Consider the following 22,047-nt stretch of genomic DNA (forward strand, 5'->3'; position numbering starts at 1 on the left):
TACAACCAGATATAGGTAATTATGCAAGGCAATTATGTCAGTTGTTAGACTGAATAACCTGCTATCTGTGATCCGTTAGGAAAACAGAGATTTGCCATTGCATAAAATCAGCCGTGCTTCAGAAGTGTTTCTTGGTGCCCAAAATATACATACTCTCCACTTCTGCCAGAGGTTGACCATAGAATCTCCGAATAATCAAATCACTCTAGACAGGGTCTTCCCCACTTTCCCAGCCCCGCTTTCCATCCCAACCTTTCCCAGTTTCCAGCCCCCTTTCCTTTCCCACCTCAGTCATCCCCCTTCCCACCCAATCTGCCCTACTTTCCACCTCATTTTCCCTCTTCTTCACCCACCCTTCCTATTCCAATCTTTTCCCATTTCCAGTCCTTCTTTCCCAGCCCTTCCCATTCCAGTCTTTCCCACTTTGCCTTATTCATAGACACACAGCATTTCCCCAAAAATGGATAGTTAGAATAAACCATGGTGATTATTGAAAGGATATGTAAGCACATTTACATTGAAGAAGGTTCGAGTAATGATTTGGGATCCCTTTCTTCCTATTCCCACCACCCCCACCGTCCTGAAATAGGGGTCAGGGCCTTCTCAGGGACTGCTCTGGAACTCTCCAGAAAGGCAGGGCTGGGGGTCTTCCTTGCGATCTTTCTGTAGACAAGAGGAGACCCTTCTGTTTCATTAGACCTTTGGGGGCTCATTGCACAGGGGGGGAAAAGACCTTTCGTGGACTGTTTTTTTCTGTATCTGTTGCTCTTCCTTCTAGTAGTCTGTATTTTATTTTAGCTTAGTTATATTTTAAACTTTTGCATAATGTAATAAAAGAGCTGTATTTATTTTATCTCCTGGGAAAAAGTATGAACAATAATTAACAATCATTAATTAATCATTAATCATTCTCATTGTCATCCTTTCAGTCCCATTCTGCATTTCTGTGGGGTCCATGTGTTTGAGGCGGCCTCTGCCCCAGAGATGCAAGCTTCAGAGAAGCCACGCGCTTTCGGCCTCCACAATGATTTAATTAGTGTTGGACAGTCTTAACTTAAACTACAGATTTATGTACATATTTAAAAACATTTATGTTCATTCGTTCAGTCGTCTCCAACTCTTCGTGACCTCATGGACCAGCCCACGCCAGAGCTCCCTGACGGCCGTCACCACCCCCAGGGTCTCCTTCAAGGTTAGTCCAGTCCCTTCAAGGATGCCATCCATCCATCTTGCCCTTGGTCGGCCCCTCTTCCTTTTGCCTTCCGCTTTCCCCAGCATCATTCCCTTCTCTAGGCTTTGCTGTCTCCTCAGGATGTGGCCAAAGTACTCCAACTTTGTCTCTGGTCTCCTTCCCTCCAGTGAGCAGTCAGGCTTTATTTCCTGGAGGATGGACTGGGTTAGGGTTAGGGTTAACTAACTAACATTTAACTAACTCATAAATCTGGTTGCTTCTGGATGCAGAGCCAACCTCAAGAAATGGGGCCACAAAGTGGAATTATTTATTTATTTATTTATTTATTTATTTGCTTTGCTTCTATATGGCTGTATCTCAAGCCCGAAGGCGACTCACGGCGGTTCACAAACAGTAAAAACAGTCGAAACAGCAGTGGTTCCATACAACATAGAACAATTGACTTAACACATTATCCATAAATTACCAATAAGCAATTACAATGCACAATTATTACAAAAAACAACCGTACCCAACCTTCTCATCATCCAAGCGTAGTCCAGGTTCGTCGTCCATTGTTCCCTTCCTATGTTCCATTGCCAGATTGCACTAAATTACTCAAACGCCTGCACAAACATCCAGGTCTTCACCTTTTTGCGGAATACCATTAGAGACGGTGCTAGTCTAATGTCCATAGGAAGGGCGTTCCACAGCCGAGGAGCCACCACCGAGAAGGCCCTATCTCTCGTCCCCGCCAGCCGAGCTTGAGAAGCAGGCGGGATCGAGAGCAGGGTCTCCCCGGAAGATCTCAAAGTCCTGGGGGGTCAGATAGGCAGAGATGCGGTCGGATAGGTAGCTTGGGCCGGAACCGTTTAGGGCTTTAAAGGCCAACGCCAGCACTTTGAATTCAGCCCAGTAGCAGATCAGTAGCCAGTGGAGTTGGTGCAACAGGGGGGTTGTATGCTCCCTGCGCTCCGCTCCTGTTAAAATCATGGCTGCCGAGCGTTGGACTAGTTGGAGCTTCCGAGCTGTCTTCAAAGGCAACCCCACGTAGAGAGCGTTGCAGTAGTCTAAACGGGATGTAACCAGAGCGTGGACTACCATGGCCAAGTCTGACTTCCCAAGGTACGGGCGCAGCTGGCGCACAAGCTTTAGCTGTGCAAATGCTCCCCTGGTCACCACCGAGACCTGGGGTTCCAGGCTCAGTGATGAATCCAGGATCACTCCCAAGCTGTGAACCTGCGTCTTCAGGGGGAGTGCGACCCCATCCAACACAGGCTGTAACCCTATGCCCTGTTCGGCCTTGCGACTGACCAGGAGTACCTCTGTCTTGTCTGGAAGCTCCAATTAGTCCAACGTTCGGCAGCCATGATACTAACAGGAGCGGAGCGCAGGGAGCATACAACTCCTCTGCTGCACCAGCTCCACTGGCTACCGATTTGCTACCGGGCTCAATTCAAAGTGCTGGCGTTGGCCTTTAAAGCCCTAAACGGTTCTGGCCCAAGATACCTATCCGAACGTATCTCTGCCTATCAGCCCACCAGGACCCTAAGATCTTCTGGGGAGGCCCTGCTCTCTATCCCGCCTGCTTCACAGGTGCGGCTGGCGGAGATGAGAGACAGGGCCTTTTCTGTGGTGGCCCCTCGGCTCTGGAAGGCCCTCCCCATGGAGATAAGAGCAGCCCCCTCGCTGATGGTTTTTCGAAGAAGACTAAAAACCTGGATGTTCGAACAGGCATTTGGTTAATTTGGTGCAATTGAATGTGATGATTAAGGACTGGCAAATGGACGACGAAATTGGATCATGATTGGAGTTAGGAGATGCACTGGATGGTTATTGATGTGCTAATAATGTGTATTGTGTTTTATGGTTTTAAATTGTATACTGTTGATTGTTGTATTTTGTTGTAAACCGCATTGAGTCGCCATTTAGGCTGAGAAATAGCGGTATACAAGTATAGTAAATAAATAAATAAATAAATACATTCAGTTTCAATTTGTTCGCCCTCATCCAGACTGTCACAGCGGCCAAGCACCGGTTCAGGACCTGGACAGCCTCCTTAGTAGCAGGTGGAAAGGAGTGACAGAGTTGGACATCATCCGCTTACAGATGACACCGTACCCCGAAACTCCGGATGATCTCCCCCAGCGGCTTCATGTAGATGTTAAACAACATGGGAGACAATATTGAGCCCTGAGGAACCCCACAAGACAATCGTTGTGGGGCAGAACAGGTGTCCCCCAACAACACCTTCTGAGATCGACCCTCAAGGAATGACCGGAGCCACTGTAAAACAGTCCCTCCAAGGCCCATCCCTGCGAGGCGCCCCAGAAGGATACCGTGGTCGACGGTATCGAAGGCCGCTGAGAGGTCCAGCAGCACCAACAGGGACACACTCCCCCTGTCCAGCTCCCGACGGAGATCATCCACTAAGGCGACCAAGGCTGTCTCTGTTCCATGTCCCGGCCTAAAGCCAGACTGTGCCGGGTCTAGATAATCCGTGTCTACCAAGAATACCTGGAGTTGTGAGGCCACCACACGTTCCAAGACTTTGCCCAAAAAGGGGAGATTGGAAACTGGCCGATAGTTGTTGAATTTGGTGGGGTCCAATGATGGTTTCTTCAACAGCGGCTTTATTATAGCTTGTTTTAAGCTCGCTGGACATGTGAGTCCAGAGGAGAGCCAACCACTGACCACCTGCTGCAATGCACCCTGAGCCCTTCTTCCACATGATGCACCAGGGAGGACCTCCTTGCGGCAACATCTCTACCTACGAACCCACCAGGACTTTGAGATGTTCCGGGGAGACCCTGCTCTCGATCCCGCCTGCTTCACAAGCACGGCTGGCGGGGACGAGGGACAGGGCCTTCTCGGTGGTGGCTCCTCGGCTGTGGAACACCCTTCCCGTGGACATCAGACTGGCCCCTTCTCTAATAATATTCCGCAGGAAATTAAAGACCTGGTTGTTTAAGAAGGTGTTTGGACAAGAAGTGCAATGATTGGTAATGATTATAGGAACGGAATAACGGAAAACGATATTGGATTGTGGTTTGGACGATGAGACAACGCGGAATGGTTTTTGTAGTAGGGATGTTGTTGTTGTTGTTTTTTTGGTATAATGTTGTGAATTGTTTTTATATCGTGCCTTGTATTTGCCGTTCCTATGTTGTACGCCGCTGTGAGTCACCCTCAGGCTGAGAACAGCGGTATAGAAGCAAAGTAAATAAATATAAATAAATAAATAAATAATAAATGCCCAAATGTGAACACTGGTAGAGTTTGGAGAAAAGAGACCTTGCCATTTGGGAGTGGTAGTTGCTGGGATTCATAGTTCACCCACATTGAAAAAGCATTCTCAACCCCACCAACGATAGAATTGGACCAAACTTCCCATGCAGAACACCCACGGCAAAGAGAACACGCTGTGTATTGTCGAAGGCTTTCATGGCCGGAATCCATGGGTTGTTGTAGTTTTTCCGGGCTATATGGCCATGTTCTGGAGGCAATTTTTCTCCTGACGTTTCACCTGCATCTATGGCAAGCATCCTCAGAGGTAGTGAGGTCTGTTGGAACTAGGAAAACAGAGAGAGGTCAACCCTTCTGTTTAAGGAGCTCCACTGGCTGCCGTTCATTTTCCGAGCCCAATTTAAGGTGCAGGTGCTTACCTACAAAGCCCTGAACGGTTTGGGACCACCCTACCTGCGTGACCGCATCACAGTCTACGAACCCACACGCTCACTCCGGTCATCAGGAGAGGCTCTGCTCGTGATCCCGCCCGCGTCGCAGGCGCGTTTGGTGGGGACGCGGGACAGGGCCTTCTCTGTGGTGGCCCCCCGCCTCTGGAATGCCCTCCTGAAAGATCTGACTGGCCCCTACCTTGGCGGTTTTCAGAAAGAACCTGAAAACCTGGCTGTTCCAACGTGCCTTCTCAGATTAGGAACCCCACCACCAAACCCCAGAAGCACTTTAGTAGAGCCAAGATCACTGCTCATTGCACACTGCACTTATATTTAATCCCATATCCCTCCGACACTTCAGCACTTTAACCCTGTACCCTATTCCAGGCCGGCTCAGTTTTTAATAATGTCCTGTTGTATTGCTATTGTTTATTGTTTTCTGCTTAACTGTTTTATTTGCGATGTACTGTATTGTTGTATTGTGTTGGGCTCCGGCCTGTTGTAAGCCGCATCGAATCCCTTGGGAGATGCTAGCGGGGTACAAATAAAGTTATAATAATAATAATAATAATAGGAAAAACTAGGTTTATATATCTGTGGAATGATGTCCAGGGTGGGACAAAGGACTCTTGTCTGCTGGGGCTAGCTGTGGATGTTTCAGCTGATCACCTTGATTGGCATTCAATGGCTTGGAAGTGCCTGGGGGGAATCTTTTGTTGAGAGTGATTTCATGTGCCTGTTTGTTTCCCCTCTGTTGTTTTTCTGCTGTAATTTTTGAGTTTTTTAATACTGGGAGCCAGACTGCGTTCATTTTTTTTGCTGATGGTCTTGGGCGACCCCTCTGACACCCCCCCCCCGCGACCCCCCAGGTTGAGAAACACTGCTATAAAGGCAAGCAGACCTGGATCTATGCCTGTGCCTCGACACCTCTAGTATCGACACAGACCTCACCTAGACAGGCGGGCACGCTTACCTGGCCGCCTCCGCCTTCCTCTCCCTCTCCTCTCCGAGGAGGCCACGAAGGCACGCCCTCTCCTTCCTCCGGAAGTGGCCCCTCCCCCTCCGGAAGTGAGCGCGTCCTCCGAATCCAACCCCTCCCGAGCCGCCTACTTTTTCGCCTATCTAGGAAGCGGGGGCCTCCCCTCTCGCTGGACTTTTGCCCGGCCCAAACATGGCGCCTGAAGCCAGGGAGGCGGGGCTTCTGCCCTCACTTCATAGAATCCTAGAATCCTAGAGTTGGAAGAGACCTCCTGGGCCATCCTCCAGTCCAACCCCATTCGGCCAAGAAGCAGGAATATTGCATTCAAATCACCCCCGACAGATGGCCATCCAGCCTCTGCTTCAAAGCCTCCAAAGAAGGAGCCTCCACCACACTCCCTCCGGGGCAGAGAGTTCCACTGCTGAACGGCTCTCAAAGTCAGGAAGTTCTTCCTCATGTTCAGGTGGAATCTCCTCTCTTGTAGTTTGAAGCCATTGTTCCCTTGCGTCCTAGTCTCCAAGGAAGCAGAAAGGAAGCTCCCTCCCTCCTCCTCCCTGTGGCTTCCTCTCACATATTTATACATGGCCTTCATCATGTCTCCTCTCAGCCTTCTCTTCTTCAGGCTAAACATGCCCAGCTCCTTAAGCCGCTCCTCATAGGGCTTGTTCCCCAGACCCTTGATCTGCTCCCTCCTCCCTGTGGCTTCCTCTCACATATTTATCTATGGCCCTCATCATGCCTCCTCTCAGCCTTCTCTTCTTCAGGCTAAACATGACCAGCTCCTTAAGCCGCTCCTCATAGGGCTTGTTCCCCAGACCCTTGATCATTTGAGTTGCTCTCCTCTGGACATGTTCCAGCTTAGAGTCAATATCTCTCTTGAATTGTGGTGCCCAGAATTGAACACAGTATTCCAGGTATGGTCTAACCAAAGCGGAATAGAGCATGGGGAGCAGGACTTCCCTGGATCTAGACACTAGACACTTCCTGGGAATGGATCCCTGCTGCGGGGAGAAAAGGCGCAGTATTATAATATTAATACAATAAATAATATATTTATATTAATACATTAAGACATAATAGTAATACAATATATAAATGTGATTTACATATTATGTCATAATGTAATATTAATAGATAATACCTACAATGTAAATAAGTTGTATTAGAATTATATATTTATAATATTAATATTTTATATAGTATAATACAAATAATACGTGTATATATATTTATAATATAATGTAAATATATTATAATATAACACAAATGCCTGTCTTACCTCCTGCTATCTAAATAAAAATATAATAATAACAATCATCATCATCTACGATATAAATACTTATATAAGTAATCATGCAGGAAAATCACTGCAGAATCCCACCTGACAGAGGGCCACCCAGTCTAAGAATAATAATAATAATAATAATAATAATAATAATAATATAGAGTTGTAGGGACCCCAAAGGCCATCTAGCCCAGCCCCCTTCTGCTATTACATAGGAATGACACCATCAAAGCTCCCTGACAGATGGCCATCCAGCCCCAATAATAATAATACTAATCCCTACTGGTGATATTTAGACTGGATTTGGGAGAGTCTCCCCAGTAGAAGAGACTCCTAGGACCGCACCAAAGAGAGTCCCTTGTCCTTGGCGAGCCGTCAGAAGAAGCCTGATTCCAGCAATTTTATTGATATTAATAATTGAAATGAGACTCTTGCCAAGGCGAAGAAGAAGAGGCACCGAGGTTTAGTGAGCGATTCAGCTGAAGCGGATGCAATTGCAGTGATCATTCACATGCAAGCATACCAGTACATGGATCAGAGGCATATTTATAGCAAAATACAGGTTTGAAAGTTTCAAAACCCCCTCCCTCTTCGGCTCCTTAGCCAATCAGGGAGAGGGAGGCGGGACGGAAGAGGGACGAGGTGTCCAGAGAGGATGATGACATCCCACTGTCCTGGATTTCCGGTGCCCGAGGGATCAGCCAGCCAAGGAAACTAGTTTTATTGTTCTTGTGATGGATCAGTGATGAGGGATCATCATTTGATTCAGGTTTTCCCCTTCCAGGATCAGATAAGGTAAAAGGTGAGGCTGGGAAGGATGTTTGTTGTGAAGGAAAACTTGGCAGAGGAGGAAATCACAGTCTGATGACCCCCCCCCCCCTAAAGTCAAATAGTCACTCCAGGTCCCATTGTTAGTTCTAAGTAAATAGGTGTTTTTGTGATTCCTGATCTGATGAGGTGTGTCTCTTGATGGGTCTTGCGAAAGAAGCAAACACAGCCGGGGCGAGGAGACCTCTGGGGCCGGCCTCGACCCTTTGTGATTAAATTAAAATGTGACCAGAGAAATTCCCTGTTTACCAGGCCAACTCAGAAAAATAAACAAAGAATTTCCAGTTGCTATTGTCCATGCAAATGTCTGTGATAAGGTTGGTTTCGAGGGAACAACAGCCCCCTCGGGCACTGAGTGGTTTTTCTTGGTTGCCTTTTTGGGGCAAAGGGCAAGGGTAAAGGGGGCAAAAGATATTTCATAGCAAGATACATACATTCAAATCATAAGCATTTCATGGCAACAAAACCCCCTCTTTGTCCCACATCCCAAGTAGGACAAAGCGACCCTTGCCAAGCAGAGCTTTGTAGACTTCCAGGGCAAAAGAAGGAGTTCAGGGTGCTGTGATGGCTGACTGAAGTCCCTCAGCAAAGGAGCTGTAAGGTGGTAAAATCCTCAGCCAAGCTGTAGGCTGTGTATCTCCCCGGCCAAGCCGTAGAAGACGAAGCTTTCGACAGGAGCTCTTGGTTTCGTGTCCTGTATGGAAAGCTGCTCTGTGTGGACTGACTCAAAAAGGCTCCTCTTCCCTCCAAAAACCCAAAGGGGGTGGGACCAGGGAACCTAACTCTAATTGACAGGTGGCTTGCCCTATGATTGCAGCCAAAAGAAGCCACCTATCTGCAGAGTCCCTGAAACTTAGGACTGCAAACAAACATTCAATGCAAAGCAAACAAAATTGGAGCTCCTGGAAAGTACTGTTTGGGTCAGTTAATGATGATCTATGTGGTCTCTTTCAACTCTATTATCCTATGATTCCAATATCACCCTCCTAGTCACTTTTGCCATCAACTTCTGGTCGATAAACATCCCATTTTATCATACAGTCTTTCACTTGCTCATCTTCCAACTGAAATGGAAATGTATTTTACCAATATTACCAATTATCTGTTCACAATATGTGCGTAACCGACCCTTTTGGATTAGTGAGAGAGTGCTTCATGTTAAACTCTTCTACACCAATTATGTAACTTCCAATAAAGAACACCCTAGGCACCATCATGCATTCTGCCATACGTAGCTTCATAGAATGCAGTTCAAAGCAGTTCAACGATATTCTAGAGTATTGCAGATGGGGCCTGGTGGCAAGGGTTGCCTAAACTGTTGTTGACATGGAGGCAGCCTCAGCTGATCACAAACACTCTGATGCCATGGGTGATGATGATGATGATGATGATGATGTCACTATCGGGATGACCTTCAGGTCTGAGCAGAGGTGGCAGCTGGGAGGGAGAGAGGCTGGCCACTTGCCAGACAGCCAACTCCTGTCCAGTTGTGTCTTTGGATCCGTTACAGATGTGGTTATATGCGGCTTGACTACACTACATAGAAAACCCAGATGTACCTTGAGTTCAACATAGAGTTCATCTGCTATGCACATGTATTTTTGGTGAGTATTCTAGGTTTTCCCGGTTGAATGCTACTTTGCCCCATTTAGGCCAAGTCTGGGGATGCTCCTTCTTCCCTATGGCATGGGAGTCTCATTCTGACATTAGCAGACTCGGTTGGTGACAGACAGGCAGTCGCGCAGAGCTCCATGGCCCCCAAGAAATGGTGGTGGTGGTGGTGGTGACACAAAGAATGATGATGTCCCACTGTGGCCAAATTGGAAATATGACATTTCCTTTGTGACGTTTGTGATCCGTTCCTGGTTAATTGACCCGCGATTGGGGAAAGAAGGAACCTTTCCCAAAGTTTTTAGTGCTTTATATTTTAGTAAAGTGGAAACATTTGGCATCTTTTACATTAATTGTTATTTAAAAGAACAGAAATACAAACATGCAAGCAAGCAGAATAAAGACTCTACAAAGGAAGAGGAAGAGACAAAAATGTTTTTCTATATGCAAAACTAAATGACAGCCAGGAACAGAACTCTAAGGCGATCATCCTAATCGATGCAACCCACACTGCTCAGAAGTCCCATAGAATGACTCTGTGAGACGGAGCCCCCAGCCAGTGGCGCAAAGGGTGAAACCCTCGTGTCAGCAGCAGGACTGCTGTTTGGGAACCAGACGCCTTGTGCCGTGTCCTCAAGCCCTTTCTTTCTTTCTTTTTTTCTTTCTTTCTTTCTTTCTTTCTTTCTTTCTTTCTTTCTTTCTTTCTTCAGGAGCACAGCTTGGACTACAAGCCCCACAAGAAGCACCAAGGGTGAAGCAAAACTTTCAGACAAAGCTCCAGACACATCAAAACCCACCCCGCCCAACACGGTACAAGTGTGTATGGATAAGTTGTACCACGAAGATCTGTATCATGAAGAAATGCTCACACGTATGGCCGAGAAAGACCCAGGCCTGTTTGGCTGCCAACGATGCAAGGAGAAGGATGCTGCAAGTGGCTTCCAACTGACACCAGAGCTCTTGGGTTGCCCCGTTCCTCCTCCTCAGGTGAGTTCAATGCAGCACAGGACAAAGTCTGTTCTAGAAGTCTTGGGTAGTCTTTGCATTTCCTTCTCTGGTTCATTAAAGCAGTTTGAACTGGTCTGGCTGGCTTCCCGGCATGGGGTCTCCACTCCTCTTCCCTGCTGGACTTCTGATCTGGGAAGGGAGCCAGGTGGGGGGCAACAGGCATCCTCATATTTTAGATCTGGGCCCAAAATTGGGTCCTTCACCAAGCTGGTGAAGCTGCCTTGTGTCACGGGATGTCCTTCTTCTCATTCTCCTCAGGTGAAAAGCCTCACAAGTGTTGGGATGTGGCAGAGATATCAGCCAGGGTTTCAGCCGGATCAAGCCTGGTCGGAAACATACTCTGTGCCAAAGACTTGGGAGAAAGGTGAATTTGCAGAGACAACAGGAGACAACAGCACCAGGAGTGAGAGAGAGCCAGGTGGAATCCGAGGAAAGCAAGAGAACCACGACTACGCCAAGGCAGCGTTTGGCCTTCTTCTTCTTCTTCCTGATGGGTTGCCCAATGCCCAATGTTCCTCTCCTCAACCGCCTGGATGTTGGATCCACTTCTGGCTAGATTTGAACTCAACAGGAAATCACAGCATTGACCAGTCGTGAACAGAACTGAACCCAAAACATCTTGAGATGAGAGTAGAAGGCCATGGTTGAAGGAAGACAGGCTGAACCGTCCTCTTTTTTCCTGCTTTTTTATACTTCCCACCAGTTTGAAATCCCAAAGACTTGAGATGTGTGTTCAGTTGTGGCAAAAGTCTGACTGTTCAATCCCCCTCCCTCCCACCCTTTCCCCTCCCCCCTCCCCCTCCCTCCCCTCCCCCTCCCCTCCCCCTCCCTCCCCTCCCCTCCCCTTCCTTCTCCCCTCCCCACACCTGACACACCACACACATCACACAGAACACTTCATCACACAGAACACACACATCAGGTCATACATAATACACACGCCTCATACACCAGACAAACCACACACATCACACATCACACATCACACACATGTCACACAACATGCTATATTCCTGCTTCTTGGCGGAATGGGGTTGGACTGGATGGCCCATGAGGTCTCTTCCAACTCTTTGATTCTATGATTCTATGAACACGCCCATTTCATATCACCCATTTCACATCATATGCATCACACAGAATACGAACATCGCACAGAACACATGCCACACACATAGTACACACAGTTCATACACCACACAAATTGTGCACATTATACTACACATGCATCACATACACCATGCACATCTCACACACGTTGCCCATCTCAAATCACTCTTTTCTCCCTTTTTCTTTTTATATTTTTCTTTTTTTCTGGTTTTTTCCCTCTCTTTTACCTTTTTCTTCTCACACACTATACACATCTCACATCCCTCACATTCTCACTCATCTGCCTCCTTTCCCCTCTTTCTGTCTCTTCTCCCTCCTTTCGTCTCTCTCCTCTCCCTCTTCCCTTTGCCCTTCTCTGTTCACTTTTTCTTTCCTCCTTCTCCTTTCGTCTTCTCCTTTCTTTTCTCAGGCCCCTCTCACGCCTCCGTCTACCTCTTCTTCACCTCAGTTTCATACTTTGATCCAATTCTCGCCTAGGTCGTAAGAGTTGGTAGATTTCACTTTCTTGCTCCAAATTCTTTTCCCAATCAGTCATTCATAGAGTGTGTCCAATATTTGCTGCTCACTTTGTGAAGCAATCTTTAATTTCTTCCTTTTCAGTTGACCATGTTAGAAGGGCTTTATATATTTTAGTCATCACTTTTTTCTGTGATACCATTATCTTGTCCCATAGTTTTCCTCCTTCTTCAAATCCTAATTTCTTGTCCTTGTTGAAGGCCTCCTTCAGCTGTCTGTATTGGAACCAGGAGAGATTATTTCCATCTAGTTTTCTGATTTCTTCCTGGGTCTTTAGCATAACTATTGTTTGGGTTCACTGTCTCTCTTTGTCTCTGAGCCACCTTTCCCACCCTCGATCTCTCCTCTGTACCGCTTCCACGGTGGGTATTCAGAGGGTTTTCTAAAAATGAAATCTGCTTTTCTACTTTCCCCAAATTCTTATCAAGGAGGATCTTACAACGCTCCTTGCTTATTCTATACCGATTTTATGGCATTTGTGAAGTAGTGCCCCATATCGAATTCTTGCATGAGTTAGATGAAGAACTTCCAATTTATGTTGTTGAAGGCCTTCTCCGTGTCTAGCGCTAAGAACGCACATTCTTCATCGTTGTTCTTTTCAGAATGACGTTTGTCACGGTTCTGACGTTATCATTCATTCTTCGTTACGGGAGGAAGCCCCATTGTTCTTCCTTTATCCATTAGAAAGGGCTTTAGTCTTTCTACCAAGATATTAGCAAATAATTTATAATCAATATTCAATACTGAAATTGAGCGGTAGGTTTCTTTACATCCATCTTCTCCTTTGTTTTCTCTTTCTGTTTCTCTTTCTCTTTTTCCGTATCCTTTGCTTTCTATTTTTCTTTTTCCTTTTTCTTTCTTTCTCTTTCTTTCTTTCTTTCTTTCTTTCTTTCCTTCTGTTTCTCCTTTCCCCACCCTTCCCCTTCCCCCTCCCCTCCCCTCCTTTCCCCTCCCCTTCCCCTCCCTTCCCCTCCCCTTCCGGTCCCCCCCTTCCCCTTCCCCTTCCCCTTCCCCTTCCCCTTCCCTTTTCCTGCCACTCTTCCGCTGCCTACTTGCAGAATTCAAGTTATAGATTCCTCTTCGAAGAAATGTAAGAGCAGCTGAAAAGGAAGAGACTAAAAACAAAGAAATAAACTCAGTATTTTGCTATTAAGAACTGATGTTGTGTGATGTTGTGTCAAAATGGGAGCAATCCATGCGCAGAAACAGACCTACCTTCTGAAATGGTGGCTGGTGCTTGAAGTGTGGAGGGATGGGTATGTCGTTTTTGTGATGCCTGTTGGGGAATTCATTTCCTTTTATTGTACAATGTACAGTGACAATAACGTTATTCTATCATTTTAAAGACATTAAGTGATACCTTATTGGACCATTAAGTGAGAGGTAGCCAATGTGCTTCTGATACTCTGGTGTCTCTATGTGGGGGATTGGCTCTGAAATGTCCCTGTTTCTGGAATGACTGAGGACTTTGTGTCTATGGAAAGAAGAGTAGGACACCCGTGTGATAAATCACTAAGGCCACCCAGCCCAAGCCCTTTTGGCTAGGAAGGAAGACCAGGGAAAGCCCTCCCAGAAGACGGCCATCCGGCCTGTTTATGTTGCTCCAGGGAATGAGATGCCAGAGACCCCCAAAGGGAATTGGGTCCAGCCCCCTCCAGCCAGCAGAGAAACTTACTCCCTACAGAAGTGGAAAGCTGGTCTTGTTCCAGTGGAGATGATACTATTATCACGTTTATCACTTGCACAAAGTGTAGGTTGATTTGAGTTAAATAACACTAACATGGATCCTATTTTTCAAATTAATGGGCGTAATTTGGCACAAATAACCGATATGCCCAAATCTGAATACTGCTGGAGTTGCAGTGGGATAGATTTTGTCATTTGGGAGTTGTAGTTGCTGGTATTTCACCTACAAACAAAGAGCACTCTGAACTCCGCCAATGATGCAATTGAACCAAACTGGGCACACAGAACTCCCATAAGCAACAATAAATAATGGAAGGGTTTGGTAGGCATTGACCTTGAGGTTTTGGAGTTGTTGTGCTGTCGCACGCTGGGCCTGTGCATAAGGCTGTAGACAGGACATACATTCCGTGTGTACAACGGGATGCCCAACGGGGCTGCCTCAGATTAAAGGCCCTTGGATTTCCTTAAACAAAGTTCTGTAGAGGCTTAAAGGAAGTCCAGCAAAGTTCTTTATTGATGAAAACAAACAAGGACTCTAAAGCTTTCTTCACAGGCTATTGACTCTTGCAATCTTGTTCACTGGGAACAGGCACTATTTTCATAACTGTATACTAACTCATGGGGAAATGCTTAACTTCTAATCTGGGCAGTCTGTACATGGTTCTGTTGGTGTGGAGCCCCTGCACCCGGTACCAACTGCGTCCGGCTTCCGCGAGCGACCCTTGCCAAGCAGAGCTTTGTAGACTTCCAGGGCAGAAGAAGGAGTTCAGGGTGCTGTGATGGCTGACTGAAGTCCCTCAGCAAAGGAGCTGTAAGGCGGTAAAATCCTCAGCCAAGCCGTGGGCCCTTTTCTCCCCGGCCAAGCTGTAGGCTGTGTATCTCCCCAGCCAACCCGTAAAAGACGAAGCTTTCTACAGGAGCTCTTGGTTTCGTGTCCTGTATGGAAGGCTGCTTTGTGTGGACTGAACCAAAAAGGCTCCTATTCCCTCCAATAACCCAAAGTGGGCGAGACCAGGGGTGCGATGCCATCTGTACGCAGATGATGTCCAACTCTGTCACTCCTTTCCGCCTGCTACTAAGGAGGCTGTCGAGGTCCTGAACCGGTGCTTGGCCGCTGTGACGGTCTGGATGGGGGCGAACAAATTGAAATTGAATCCAGACAAGACAGAGGTCCTCCTGGTCAGTCGCAAGGCCGAACATGGCATAGGGTTACAGCCTGTGTTAGACGGGGTCGCACTCCCCCTGAAGACACAGGTTCGCAGCTTGGGTGTGATCCTGGACTCATCGCTGAGCCTGGAACCCCAGGTTTCGGCGGTGACCAGGGGAGCATTCGCACAGTTAAAACTCGTGCGCCAACTGCGACCGTACCTTGGGAAGTCTGACTTGGCCACGGTAGTCCACGCTCTGGTTACATCCCGCCTTGACTACTGCAACGCTCTCTACGTGGGGTTGCCTTTGAAGACGGCCCGGAAGCTCCAACTAGTCCAACGGGCGGCAGCCATGGTATTAACAGGAGCAGGGCGCAGGGAGCATACAACTCCTCTGCTGCACCAGCTCCACTGGCTGCCGATTAGCTACCGGGCCCAATTCAAAGTGCTGGCATTGGCCTTTAAAGCCCTAAACGGTTCTGGCCCAACATATCTATCCGAACGTATCTCGGCCTATCAGCCTGCCAGGACCCTAAGATCTTCGGGAGAGGCCCTTCTCTCCATCCCGCCTGCTTCACAGGTGCGGCTGGCGGGAACGAGAGATAGGGCCTTTTCTGTGGTGGCCCCGCGGCTTTGGAATGCCCTCCCTATAGAGATAAGATCAGCCTCCTCGCTGATGGTATTTAGAAAAAAAATGAAGACATGGATGTTTGAACAAGCATTCGGCTAATCCGGTGCGATGAAGTTCATGATCAAGGACTGGCAATCACAGACAACGAAATTGGATTATGATTTTAGTTAAGAGATGCATTGATCTGTATTGGTGGCCCAATACTGTGTACTGTATACATGTTCTATGTTTTTAATCTGAATATTGTTGTTTTTAAGTGTTTTTTAATTGTTGTAAACCGCAATGAGTCGCCGATTTAGGCTGAGATATTAGCGGTATACAAGTGCATAAATAAATAAATAAACCTAACTCTAATTGACAGGTGGCTTGCCCTATGATTGCAGCCAAAAGAAGCCACCTATCTACAGAGTCCCTGAAACTTAGGACTGCAAACAAACATTCAATGCAAAGCAAACAAAATTGGAGCTCCTGGAACAGTTGTACCAGCACAGTTTGCTTTGTTTACCTGTGTTATATCAGTCCTTTATTTATTGTGGATTTCTGGCATCAAATAGCTGCTGTTTTTGTTGTGAGCCGCCCCGAGTCCCCAGGGGGAGGTGGGACGGGATACAAACAGAGTTTTATCATTATTATAAAAGGAAGAGGGACACACAATTAACTACACAACGAGAACAAAACTAACAGGCAGAAAAACTCTCCCTACGTGCTGATTTTTATCTCAATTTACTCCCTTTTAATGCTGTTCTATATCTACTCTTCCATTTCTATAATATTAATCTAATTCCTAAGACTCACAATAAACAAATGTGCCCTCCCCTCATTATTATAACGAGAGGGGACGTGGCTTTAAAAAGGGAAATTTCAGAGATGTTCCCAATGCCTGATATATGTCCCAATTGACTCCCATATTGGCCTATTTCTTCAGCAGGCCTCTGTTTACAGAAAACGCTGATTGTTTGAGAAATCAGCGCTCCAGAGAAGGAGTTACGATTCCAGGATAACAGTCTGTCCGGACAAAACCGGCTCGCTGGAACCAACTAGTTAGAACCCCCAAGTTTCCCTTTCGCTCTGAAGCCATGTTTGCAACAGACTTACCGATGAGACCGATTCGTTAAAACAGTCGTGGTCAGAGAACAATGGGCTATAGCTGTGTTATACTTGTGCCATTGTTAGGATCCCACGTGTGCTATAATTTCAATCAAAATCATAAACAACGAATGAACAACTGTATAGCTAGCTTAGACCAATGAAATTACTTGTCTTTGGGAACCAATGAACATGTATATTTGTGCAGGTACAGCTGTACCAGGAGCTCCAATTGTGTTTGCTTTGCATTGAATGTTTGTTTGCAGTCCTAAGTTTCAGGGACTCTGCAGATAGGTGGCTTCTTTTGGCTGCAATCATAGGGCAAGCCACCTGTCAATTAGAGTTAGGTTCCCTGGTCCCGCCCCCTTTCTGGGTTTTTGCATAGGATCCTTTTTGAGTCAGTCCACACAGAGCAGCTTTCCATACAGGACACAAAACCAAGAGCTCCTGTAGAAAGCTTCGTCTTCTACAGCTTGGCCGGGGATTATACAGCCTTACAGCTCCTTTGCTGAGCGACTTCAGCCAGCCATCACCGAAACCTGAACTCCTTTTTTCTCTGGAAGTCTGGTAAGGGTAACTCGCAGAAGCCAGGCGCAGTTGGTACCGGGTGCAGGGGCTCCACGCCAACAGAGGCAAAGACAGACTGCCCAGATTAGAAGTTAAGGATTTCCCTATTAGCTAAAATACAGTTTATGAAGATAGTGCCTGTTCCCTGTGGACAAGATTGAGAGAGAGCCAATAGACTGTTAAGAAAGCTTTAAAGTACCTGCTTGTTTTCATTAATAAAGAACATTGTTGAACCTTTAAGCAATCTAAAGACTCTTGTTTTAAGGAAATCCAAGGGCCTTTAATCTGAGGCAGCCCCGTTGGGCATCCCGTTGGGCACACGGAATTCATGTCCTGTCTGCAGTCTGATGCACAGGCCCAGCGTGCGACAGCACAATATTCCATTTACTAGCAAAGTGATGAAAGCTCTGCAGCCCCCTCGGGGGTTGCAACAAACCCTTGGGTTGCATTCCTCCTGTGTGCTCGTTTGTCGTTATTGCTATGGCCACGCAATAAATAGTTTTGTGCAGTTTAAAAGATTCAACTTTTGTGGTGTCCATCCTTGCCATCCCTATTAGAAAGGAGGCTTCTGCTTTTTTTTGGGGGGGGGGGTATTTTGGTTTCTTAGCCCCTACATAACTAGTCAATGATTAAGTCCCAATCTCACTTGTAGACAAATATTTCCCTTCATCAGTTTACTTAATGTGCCCATCTCAACAGATTCATGAATCTTCCTCGGCTGTTCTCATCATTCCTTGTCTTCCATTCTGCAGTTGGGGAGAGATGCTGTGTGTCCATCCTAAAGGGTCCTTGGCCAATGGTAGGGATTCCACCGTCTCCGTTACTACAGGGAGTTCACACTAAGCAGGGGTAAATATACACAAAGCAGGAAGGGATGGCCCCGTGACCAGAGGACTTCCCAGTATCAAGGATGAGGTTTATTAAATAAAAGCCGTATTTACTTAAAAAGGAATGCTGTGATCACTCAAAGAAAGCATGGATTTCTCAAAAACAAGTTATGCCCGACTCATCTCATATTTCTGATAGAGTTACAAGCTTGGTAGATGCAGGGAATGCAGCGGATGGAGAGATCTTGATTCCAGCAAGGCCTTCCTTTGGCCTTCTTGGTTAATAATAATAATAATAATAATAATAATAATAATAATATTTATTTGTATCTCCCCACCATTTCTCCGGAGGGACTCAGGGTGGCTCACAGAAGCACTCAATGGTGCAACGTGCACAAAACACAACAAGCACATAGCAATAAGACAATTACAACATACATTTATAACCAAATACATAAAATACATAAAACGTCATATAAAGTCATACTAATTAAAAACTGAATAAAATGCAGTATTGCAAATATAAAATAATTGAATAAGTATCGGTCCTATAAAGTGCAGGGGAAACAAATCACTCAGTCCTAGGGTTAATCAGTTTAGATTCCGGCCATGGTGAAGCGGCCAAGCCCAAAGGGAGCTTCTCCCCAGTGGTCCTCCCTCTTCATCTGGAAAGAAGTGACCACTGGCATGCCATGAAGAAGGTCCAGTCCTGGGCCCAGTCCTGGTCAACATCGGTATTAATGACGTGGGCAAAGGTTTAGAGGGTGTGCTTATCAAGTTGGAAGAGGACACCAAATCAGAAGGGAGCGCGAATACTCAGAGGACAGGATCAGGATTCAAAACAACTTCAACAAATCATAGAATCCTAGAATCAAAGAGTTGGAAGAGACCTCATGGGCCATCATCCAGTCCAACCCAATTCTGCCAAGAAGCAGGAATTTGCATTCAAATCACCCCTGACAGATGACCATCCAGCCCCTGTTTAAAAGCTTCCAAAGAAGGAGCCTCCACCACACTCTGGGGCAGAGAGTTCCACTGCTGAACGGCTCTCACAGTCAGGAAGTTCTTCCTTGTGTTCAGGTGGAATCTCCTCTCTTGTAGTTTGAAGCTATTGTTCCCTTGCGTCCTAGTCTCCAGGGAAGCAGAAAACAAGCTTAGAGAGATGATTGGCCAAAACTCCCAAAATGAATTTTAACAAGGACAAATGTAAGATATGACACTGAGGCAGAAGAAAAGAAATGCAGAGATACAGAATGAGTGACACTTGCCTCGAGAATAGACTTCTATGTTGAAAAAGGTCTTGGGGTCTTCGTGGGGAACAAGGTGGACACGAGCCAAAGTGGGATGCAGCAGCTCAAAAAGCCAATGGGATGTTGGGCTGCATCCAAAGGAGTCGAGTGTCCAGGTCGAGGGCAGTCATGGTACCTCTCCATTCTGCTTTGGTCAAACCTCTTGACCTGGAATCACACTGCGTCCTATTACGGGCACCACAACTTAGAAGAGATATTGACTCCCAAGCTGGAGAGTGAACAGAGGAAGAGGGCAACTCAATGAATAAAAGATCTGAAGACCACGAATCCCTATGAGGACGGCCTTAAACAGCTAAGTCTGTTTAGCCTCAGAAGAGAAGGTTGACTTCAGGAGACATGAGAGCCAGCAGTAAATACATGAAAGAATGCCACAAGGAAGAGGGAACAGGCTCGTTTTCTGCTGCCCTGGAAACCAGGACTCGGAGCCATGGAATTTCAAACGAAATTCCACCTGAACATTAGGAAGAACTTCTTGACCGGGTTGTTGTAGGTTTTTCCGGGCTATATGGCCATGTTCTGGAGGCAATTTTTCTCCTGACGTTTTGCCTGCATCTATGGCAAGTATCCACAGAGGTTGTGAGGTCTGTTGGAAGTAGGAAAAATGGGTTTATATATCTGTGGAATGACCAGGGTGGGACAAAGGACTCTTGTCTGCTGGAGCTAGGGGTGAATGCTTCAACTGACCACCTTGATTAGCATTTGATGGCCTGGCAGTGCCTGGAGCAATCTTTTGTTGAGAGGTGATTAGATGTGCCTGGTTGTTTCCTCTCTGCTGTTTTGCTGTTGTAATTTTTGAGTCCTTTAATACTGATAGCCAGATTGTGTTCATTTTCATGGTTTCCTCCTTTCTGTTGAAATTGTCCACATGCTTGTGGATTTCAATGGCTTCTCTGTGTAGTCTGACATGGTGGTTGTTGGTGTGGTCCAGCATTTCTGTGTTCTCAAATAATATGCTGTGTCCAGGCTGGTTCCTCAGGTGCTCTGCTATGGCTGATTTCTCTGGTTGGAGTAGTCTGCAGTGCCTTCCATGTTCCTTGATGCGTGTCTGGACAATGCTGCGTTTGGTGGTCCCTATGGAGACCTCTTGCCAACAGCTGCATGGTACACAATGGTAGACTCCTGCAGAGGTGAGAGGATCCCTCTTGTCCTTTGCTGAACGTAGCATTTGTTGGATTTTCTTGGTGGGTCTGGAGATAGTTTGTCTGTTGTGTTTCCTCATCAGCTTCCCTCTGCGGTCAGTGGTTCCCTTGATTTCTGGCAAGAACCCTTTTCTTCAGGGTGGATCTTCGTCTTGACTCTCGTGGCTTGTTCTCGGTTGTCTCGCAGCTCTTCTGATGTCCGAGGTGGAGTCTCCCTTGGCCTGGAGAGCCCAGTTGAGGTGGTTCAGTCCATCTTGGCAGAGGTGGGGATTGCAGATTCATTTTACACGGTCTGCCAAGGCTTTAATGGTGCTTCTTTTTTTACTTGGGTGATGGTTGGAGTTTTTATGTAGATATCTATCTGTGTGTGTGGGTTTTCTGTAAACGGTGTGACCAAATTATTGATCTGGTTTACGGATGACTAGGACATCTAGAAAAGGCAGTCTTCCTTCATTTTCTTTTTCTATGCAAAATAAGTCTCTCCAGAACTTTGTAGAGGTGGCACAACAGGGAGATTGGTCTGTAGCTTTTTGGATCGTTACGGTCTTTGCCTGGCTTCAAGATGGCGATGACTCTTGCTTTCCTCCAGATTTTGGGGATCTGACAGGATGCAGTGCAGTTGTTCATCAGCTCCAGCAGCCAGCGCCTTGCTTTTGGGCCAAAGTTCTTGATTTGTTCCATCCGTAGATCATCCAAGCCAGCTGCTTTGCCATTCTTACATTTATTGAGAGCCATGTCCAATTCAGTAGATGTAACATGAGGTTGTTGTTCTCAATCTCTGGTTGTCTGGCTATTGGTTTCTTCCTTACTTTGGTGGCAAGGTTGGGCTTCCCATTCTTCAAGAGTCGGTGTGCTATCTGATCTGCCTTTATGTTGGCATGGGTATTAGTTTGTGAGGGTCATTGCTCAACCTTCTCAGCAGCCTCCACACCTTCTGGCTGCTCCTGCCCAGCTTGATCCACAGTTCTTTCTTGGCTTCAGAGATGGAGGACACAATGTTCTGCGCTGCCTGAAGAGTCTGCTCACTAAATGGGTCTTCGTTGTGGAGCCTGTAGTAGTTTTCCAACAAGGCAGCTGTTTCAGGAGTCATGCCCTGAAGGTAGTGGGTTCTGCAGCCTCTCGGTATCGAGGCCCGTGAGCAGGTTTTCATTATTTCAATAAAATGCTCGTATTCCTTAGGGATTGGCGCGACCAATATGAACATGTCTGAGAATTTAGTCCAATCTGCCTTTCTGAATCTTTGTTTAAATCGAACTTCCTGAGGCCTTATGGTTGGGAACAGTTGGCATACTGTTGGTCGGTGCTGTGTGTTTGGGATTGGTGGTCCCACTGATTTGGTGCATTGCTGTACGATGCTGTCGCTCACAAATAGGAGGTCTGGGTTGTAACCTCGGTGCCATCTCCCGCTGTTGTAGGATGGTGGGATCTTGCTATCATGGATGAGTGATAGTTTGTGCAGTTCAGACCAGGA

The 22,047-nt window shown here is 46.6% G+C and overlaps 1 protein-coding gene across 3 annotated transcripts in view; it reads right to left on the minus strand.

The window, feature by feature from the left end:
* Positions 1-22,047, minus strand: part of LOC132766779 (zinc finger protein 850-like) — a 44,155-nt gene that overhangs the window by 12,272 nt on the left and 9,836 nt on the right. For 2 of the 3 annotated variants that reach the window (XM_067464735.1, XM_067464733.1), the window contains exon 1: positions 5,822-5,895. The gene's annotated coding sequence lies outside the window, so the exon portion shown is untranslated. Of the gene's footprint in view, positions 1-5,799 lie in introns of those variants that run through there. The other variant, XM_067464734.1, reaches the window with a different exon arrangement.

Source organism: Anolis sagrei, chromosome 2 (assembly GCF_037176765.1).
Source record: "Anolis sagrei isolate rAnoSag1 chromosome 2, rAnoSag1.mat, whole genome shotgun sequence".
Lineage (NCBI taxonomy): Eukaryota > Metazoa > Chordata > Lepidosauria > Squamata > Dactyloidae > Anolis > Anolis sagrei.